At 49.2% G+C, this 8,005-nt stretch overlaps 1 protein-coding gene and 1 pseudogene across 3 annotated transcripts in view; one reads left to right on the top strand and one right to left on the bottom strand.

Moving 5' to 3' along the window:
• Positions 1-8,005, top strand: part of DOP1B (DOP1 leucine zipper like protein B) — a 125,525-nt gene that overhangs the window by 25,704 nt on the left and 91,816 nt on the right. The gene's annotated exons all lie outside the window — the stretch shown is intronic.
• Positions 4,825-5,359, bottom strand: LOC111525701 (annotated as a pseudogene). Its single transcript, XR_002726180.1, has one exon. The product of XR_002726180.1 is annotated as a 60S ribosomal protein L23a pseudogene (transcript).

Below are 8,005 nucleotides of genomic sequence, written 5' to 3'. Positions count from 1 at the left end.
CACTGCAAGCTCCGCCTCCCGGGTTTACGTCATTCTCCTGCCTCAGCCTCCCTAGTAGCTGGGACTACAGGCGCCCGCCACCTCGCCCGGCTAGTTTTTTTTTTTTGTATTTTTAGTAGAGACGGGGTTTCACCGTGTTAGCCAGGATGGTCTCGATCTCCTGACCTCGTGATCCGCCCGTCTCGGCCTCCCAAAGTGCTGGGATTACAGGCTTGAGCCACCGCGCCCGGCCAAGAGTTCTTCTTACGTAAGACCTTCCTGTTCCTCAAGTATGTTAAGTATTTTATACGTGTGTTTTTGCTATTGTAAATGGGATTATTTTCCTCGGGTAGACAGGTGTACCATCAACCAATACTGATTTGTATTTTTATTTTTTCCTAATGTTTTGCTAGCATTTCCTCGAACAGTGTTGAATAGCAATGTTACTCTCAGTGTATTAACCATATAATGTTGGCTGCTGTAACAGAGGAGTCCAAAATCAATGCCCTTGATATAATTGAAGTTTATCCTCACTCATGTATCAGTTAAGCATGTTATTCAGATGGATGGGCAGCTCTCTTCTACACGGTCATTCCAGAAACTCAAGCCAGGACTCTTGTCTTTTTTTTTTTTTTTTTTTGAGACAGTCTCGCTCTGTCAGCCAGGCTGGAGTGCAGGGGCATGATCTCGGCTCACTGCAACCTCCATTCCCCAGGCTCAAGCGATTCTCTTGCCTCAGCCTCCCAAGTAGCTGGGGTTACAGGCGTGTGCCACCATACCTGGCTAATTTTTGTATTTTTAGTAGAGATGGGGTTTCACCATGTTGGCCAGGCTGGTTACGAACTCCTGACCTCAGGTAATCCACCTGCCTCAGCCTCCCAAAGTGCTGGGATTACAGGTGTGAGCCACTACGCCCGGCTCAGGACTCTGTCTTCTTGAACACGTGACTTTCACAGTTTCTGTGTTCATTGCCATTCTGTCCCGTAGGAAGACAGAAGGACACAGAGAAGCACACATACTGAGGTTTTAACAAGCCAGGTCCTGATGGCACGTGTTATGTCCACCCGTGCCTCCCAGGGAGACTGGGCAGCCATGGCCCAGCTGCAGCCCTAACTGCAGAAGAAGGGAGCCGTGATTTGGGTGGGCCAGGTCCAGTGCCTGCACTCACCTGGCATGCACTGATTTTAATGGAAGAGTCTGTAGTGTTTCGCCGTTATCTCTGCCCTGTGACCTCCCCTGTTTCTTGTCTCATAAAGGATCAGTTTATTCCTTAGTTACTAACTTTAATTACTACTTATCTTTATATGGTGAGAAAGGCATGTCATTTCATTACCTGATCAACATGTAAAGTATTGAATTGCTTTTTGCCAGACATCACAGTTCTGCCTTCCATATTACTCTTGTGTTTGGGGATGATTCTTGTACTTAGGCTAGATTTTCCCAACACCTAAGATATGCCTGGGAAGCAAATATGTTGGAAAATAATCTAATTCAGATTTGTGGAATTCGGGAAGGAGCCTGGAATTGGGGCACCTGGGGTCATGTTCAGACTCACCACTTACTTCTGAGACTGGGGCAGACTCACTGGTTACCTACCTGATAACCATTCTCCCCTCTTCTTTCTTGCCAATAGAGAACCCCAGTTATATTTGGGGATCACGTGGTGATGTGCTCCAGCAGTAAATGTTATTGTTCTAGGACTTCATCCTAGAAATCCTGTTTTCCTTGGCAGGGATTAATTTCAAGGTGGGCACATGACCTGCTCTAGCCCAATGAGATATTCCAGGAAGGCTACAGGGTGGCTTCTGGAAAGGTTTTCTTCTCATACAAAGAGACAAAAAGGAGCACACACTGCCATGACAGGGAAAGATAGGTTAAGAGTCAACTCACTGGCAGGGCGTGCTGGCTCACATCTATAATCCCAGCACTTTGAGAGGCTGAGGCAGGAGGCCGGCTTGAGACCAGGAGTTTGAGACCAACCTGAGCAACGTGGCCAGACCCCATCTGTACAATAAAAGTTAAAATTAGCCAGGTGTGATAGTGTGTACCTGTGGTCCCAGCTAGTTGGGAGGTTGAGGCAGGAGAACTGCTTGAGTCCAGAAGGTTGAGGCTACCGTGAGCCGTGTTTGCACAACTGTACTTTAGCCTGAGCCACAGAGCAAGACCTTGTCTAAAAAAAAAGAGCCGACTCATCATCGGCAGCGTGTAAGGCACCAAAATGCTTGGATCTTTTGGGGATGTCACTGAGCCCTTGCATGAACGAAATGCAGAAATAAGCTCCTGTATCCCTGGTTTCCCAGCCTTGGCATGCTGTGGCATGGCAGACATTCTGGCTGTAGGTGGGTGGTGGTCTGTGCACTGTCGGATGTTTTCTTTTGTTTAAGAGACAGGGTCACACTCTGTTGCCCAGGCCAGAGTGCAGGGACTGTTTACAGCTGCAGTCATAGCTCACTACAACCTCACACAATCCTCTTGCCTCCGCCTCCCGAGTAACTGGGATCGCAGGTGTGTGCCACCGTGTCCAGCTCTCTGTAGGATGCTTATTCCCATCCTGGCCTCCCTGACTTCTGTCCAGTAGATGCCAGCATCACCCCCTCCTCCACCCAAAGTTGTAACAGCCAGAAATGTTTCCACACATTGCCAAATGTCCCCTGGGGGCAAAATTTCCCCCGTTGAGAACCACTGCTGTAGACCTTTGGTTTTGTGAGGCAATACATTTCTTCATTTAAACCTGTATGGCTGGATGGTCTGTTCTTTACAGCCACACATGTCCTCGCTGAGCTCACAACCCTGGACCATCCTTAACCCCAAAGCCAGAGCCTGTTTCTTCTGCAGGCTGACGTAGATGTACTTATCTGTTGACAGTAAAGGTTTTTTGTGCATCCTTAAAAGGTGCAGTGTAGGCCGGGCGCGGTGGCTCAAGCCTGTAATCCCAGCACTTTGGGAGGCTGAGATGGGCGGATCACGAGGTCAAGAGATCGAGACTGTCCTGGCTAAAACAATGAAACCCCGTCTCTACTAAAAAATACAAAAAACTAGCCAGGCGAGGTGGTGGGCGCCTGTAATCCCAGCTACTCGGGAGGCTGAGGCAGGAGAATGGTGTGAACCCGGGAGGCGGAGCTTGCAGTGAGCTGAGATCCGGCCACTGCACTCCAGCCTGGGCGACAGAGCGAGACTCTGTCTCAAAAAAAAAAAAAAAAAAAAAAAGTGTAGTGTCTCGCAGCCGTTGGAGTGGTTTCTGGCTGGGAGCAGGACTCCTACAGAGCAGTTGCGGAGGAGCTTCTCTCTCCCATGGCGGAGGCACCATTCCAAGTACAGAACCTTTGTTGTGTTTTGGAGGGGATCTTGTGCTTCTAGCACCTGCCACCTCTGCCAGCCACAGCACTCTGCCTCTTTGTTCTGAGTGCCTGGGACGGAGTTGTATAGTTGCTGCCTTTTGGAGAGAGGAGTCAGCTTTGGGCTTGAATGTATCTGGAGATAGCCCAGCTTTCATGCCGTCTTCACATTTCCTGTGTACGTGGGTTTTGTTGTTGTTGTTGTTGTTTAGACGTAGTCTTGCTCTGTCGCCCAGGCTGGAGTGCAGTGGTGCAGTCTCAACTCACTGCAACCTCTGTCTCCCAGGTTCAAGCTATTCTCCTGTCTCAGCTTCCCAAGTAGCTGGGACTACAGGCACACACCACCACACCTGGCTAATTTTTGTTTTTTGCTTTTTCTATTTTTTTTTTTTTTTTCTTTTTTTTGAGACAGAGTCATACTCTGTCATCCAGGCTGGAGAACAGTGGCGTGATCTTGGCTCACTCCAACCTCCGCCTCCCAGGTTCAAGTAATTCTCCTGCCTCAGCCTCCCGAGTAGCTAAGATTACAGATGTGCACCACCACGCCCAGCTAATTTTTGTATTTTTAGTAGAGATGGGATTTCACCATGTTGGCCAGGGTGGTCTCAAACTCCCGACCTCAGGTGATCCACCTGCCTTGGCCTCCCAGAGTGCTACGATTACAGGTGTGAGCCGCCGCGCCTGGCCTAATTTTTGTATTTTTAGTAGAGATGGGTTTTGCTGTGTTGCCCAGGCTGGTCTTGAACTCCTGACCTCAAGTGATCCACCCACCTCGGCCTCCCAGTGGTGGGATCAAGGCATGAGCCACCACGCCCAGCCCCTGTATACAGTTAAAGGCCCCTTCCCACTCAGCTGCCGAGGGCTGGTTCTTTCACAGGCCTCCTGTTTCCATGCAAGTAGCTTAGGGACGTAGGACGAAAAAGCACGAGGAGGAAGACCACAGACTGGATTCAGAACAGGCCGTCGTGGAGAGCTGTGTGCTTCGCTGCTGGCCTGAGGCCCTGCGTTCTCCTTGGTGCTCAGGCTGCCCGGCATACACAAGTGCTGTCCCAGCAGGCAGACCACACGCGCTTCAGGTGAGGGAGGCTCTGAGGGCTGCGGGGAACCGGATCACTGTGAGAGGTTGAGGCTGGAGCTCTGAACAGTCACTCTGCACCCACTCTCTGTAGCACTGAGGTTCAGGAGGACCTCTGGGAGTTCTCTAGAAGAAGGAACTGGGGAGGAGGAGATAACATCTCATTTCATTGGAGCATGCCAGTTCTGTTCTGGATGTGATGTTTGAAGAATATTGAGTTCTACCAGTAGGACTTTGGGAACTGAAACCTGTTAAGGATTCATAATAAGACTCTGTCCCCAAGGCGTTCTTTCTTTTCTTCTGTCTCTAACAAGCAGGTTTCCCTATAAGCTTTGCTGTTTGTTAAACAGATCATTTGTATGTAGATTAAAATATGTTTAAAAATTAGAAAAATAATATTTCCCGATACTATGTCATTTTATATATATATATATATTTATGTTGAAAAGATATATATATATTTAGAATTAGGCAGCTGGACTCAGTTTAGATGATCCCAATTTTGTTGGCAACATCCAAAGCGTCGTAATCAGGAGCTAGTCGAACATATGCCTTTTTCTCTCCATCAGGCCGAATCAGGGTGTTGACCTTGGCCACATCAATGTCATAGAGCTTCTTCACAGCCTGTTTAATCTGGTGCTTGTTGGCTTTAACATCCACGATGAACACAAGTGTGTTGTTGTCTTCTATCTTCTTCATGGCAGACTCAGTGGTCAGCGGAAACTTGATGATAGCATAGTGGTCAAGCTTGTTTCTCCTGGGGGCGCTCTTCCGAGGATATTTGGGCTGCCTCCGGAGTCTCAGTGTCTTGGGCCGCCGGGAGGTGGGTGACGTGCGGATCTTCTTTTTTTTGTGGCTGTGGACACCTTTCAACACTGCTTTCTTGGCCTTTAAAGCCTTCGCTTTGGCTTCGGCTTTAGGAGGGGCAGGAGCTTCCTTCTTCGCTTTCGGCGCCATCTTGTGAAAAACTCATTTTATATTTTTAATGGTATGATTACTGTTATTTGATTTTCTGGTTTGTGATGATAAATGCATAAGAATGGCAGTGTTCTCTGCATCATGTACATTTCAAGGTGTAGACTGTGTTCTGAAGGGTGAGTTGGCCTCACATCCTTACCTTCTTTTCCTGTGATTTATTACAGAACTCAGCTGCCTTCACCTCCTCCTGCCATTTTTCACCACTTCTGAGACTGTTAGCTCTTAGACCCCCCATATAGTACAATTTCCTTTGTGAGCCCATATTATATGCCTGCCACCATTGTTTTTCAAACCTAGGATCCTCCAAACCCGGTGCCACTCAGCCTCTTCTACTGATGAAGAAACTGGAGTTCAGAGGCTGGCTTGCAGCTTCCCAGGTATACAACAAGTATTTCAGGTCGGCCAGCGCCTTGTGAAGCCCACACTCCAGGGTTGAGGGCAACATGGGACAACGTCGGGAAGGCTGAGGAAGTGCTGTGCCATCACAAAAGAATGAAATAAAATAAGTCTAGAAATGCGGAAGGTACTATATAGCATCACAGCTACCTAAATTTCCTCTGTGGGAAGACAGGGAAAATAGGCATTAGTGGCAAGACGGAGTGGCTTTGAGTCTAAGTGTCGTAATAAACTCTGACGGGAAAAATAAGGGGCGGCATTTGCACATGTGTACTGCAGCTTACCCACTGTGAGGCAGCGGTGAGTTTGTTGCCTTGTGTTTTAAGAAGTAATTTTCTGGGCTTGGTGCGGTGGCTCACACCTGTAATCCCAGCACTTTGGGTGACCAAGGCGGGTGAATCACTTGAGGTCAGGAGTTTGAGACCAGCCTGGCCAACATGGTGAAACCCTGTCTCTACTAAAAATACAAAAACTAGCTGGGCGTGGTGGCGGGCGCCTGTAATCCCAGCTACTCGGGAGGCCGAGGCACGAGAATTGCTTGAACCCCAGGAGGCGGAGGTTGCAGTAAGCTAAGATTGTGCCACTGCACTGCAGCCTGGACAACAGAGCAAGACTTCGTCTCAAAAAAAAAAAAAAAAAGAAGTGATTTTCTGATCTAGCATGTGGATTCCTGTCGTCTTAACTAAGAGATTGGAAACAGCCTGTGTCGTTGACAGGCCCTATTGCTCATGACTTGTGCATGTGTACACGTGTGGGATGTGTGTATGTGTATGCAGTGTTTATGTGTGGAATGTGTATGTGCACGTGTAGAGGGTGTGTGTGTGTATATGGGAAGTATGTATGTATGTATGTGTGTGCTTGCATGTGTGGACATGTGTATGCATATCCAATGTTAACCCTGACACACTGGGGAAGTGGACATAGAATGAATACTCTGTATGTTTCAGCTCCTTTTTGAGTTTATCCTGCATGACCAGCTTATGAGTAGGTGATAGGACATTTTTAGTCACCTACAGCACTTCCTCAGCCTCCGCTGACATGTCTGCATGTTCCACCCCTACCCCCGGAGTGTGGGCTCTGCAGGGCGCTGGCGGACCTGAAATACTCTGCGCACCTGGGAAGCTGCAGGCAAACCTCTGAGCTCTAGCTCATTCTTCAGTAAAAGGGGCTGAATGGTGCTGACTTTGGAGGATTCCAGGTTTCAGAAATAATGGGTGAGAAAGCAGAGCCTCAGAGATATCAGGTGACTTGTGACAGGCTTGCTCATATGAGAGCTGGAGCCTGGACTCAGACCCAGGCCTGCTGTTCAGAGCCTGGCCTCTGTCACAGTTCCCCTCCCATTGACTTTTGGAGCTTGTCTTAGGAACGCGACCAGTGGCCAGCAAAACATTCCCTCCACAGCAGAGCCACCTCTGGGTAAACTGATAAAAATGAGTTTCTGAACCGGCCAAGCTGCCAAGGCTCAGGCCTTGACTTCAGCAATGTCATTCCCCCCACAGATGGTGAGTGGGTGCTGGCCACAGTCACGCACCCACTGTGCTCTTTCCCCATTAGGCCTGGCCTGGATGAGCTGGCTGCTCCGCCCCTCCCCTCCCCTCCACTCCTCTCCTTTCCACTCCTCTCCCCTCCCCTCCCCTCCCCTCCCCTCCTCTCCCCTCCCCTCCCCTGTCAAGCGGGTGCTTGACTGTGGCCAGCACCCATTCACCGTCTGTTGGGGGAATGACATTGCTGAAGCTAAGGCCCGGCTTTCGACAGAGTCTTGCTCTGTCCCTAGACTGGAGGGCAGTGGCACCATCTCGGCTCACTGCAACCTCCACCTCCCGGGTTCGAGTGATTCTCCTGCCTCAGCCTCCCGAGTAGCTAGGATTACAGGAGCCTGCTACCCCACCTGGCTAATTTTTGTATTTTTTTTTAGTAGAGACGGGGTTTCACTATGTTGGCCAGGCTGGTCTTGAACTCCCAATCAGATGATCTGCCTTACTTGCCCTTCCAAAGTGCTGGGATTATAGGCATAAGCCACCATGCCCAGCCTATTTATTTTATTTTTGAGACAGGGTCTCACTCTGTTGCCCAGGCTGGAGTGCAGAGGTGCGATCGTAGCTCACCACAGCCTTGATCTCCTAGACTCAAGTGATCCTCCTGCCTCAGCCTCCAGAGTAGCTGGGACTACAGGTGCATGTCACCATGCCCAGCTAATTTTTGTATTTTTTTGTAGAGACAGGGTTTTGCCATGTTGTTGGTC

The sequence above is a fragment of the Piliocolobus tephrosceles genome, chromosome 19 (assembly GCF_002776525.5).
Source record: "Piliocolobus tephrosceles isolate RC106 chromosome 19, ASM277652v3, whole genome shotgun sequence".
Lineage (NCBI taxonomy): Eukaryota > Metazoa > Chordata > Mammalia > Primates > Cercopithecidae > Piliocolobus > Piliocolobus tephrosceles.
This window is presented reverse-complemented; position numbering and strand designations above follow the sequence as displayed.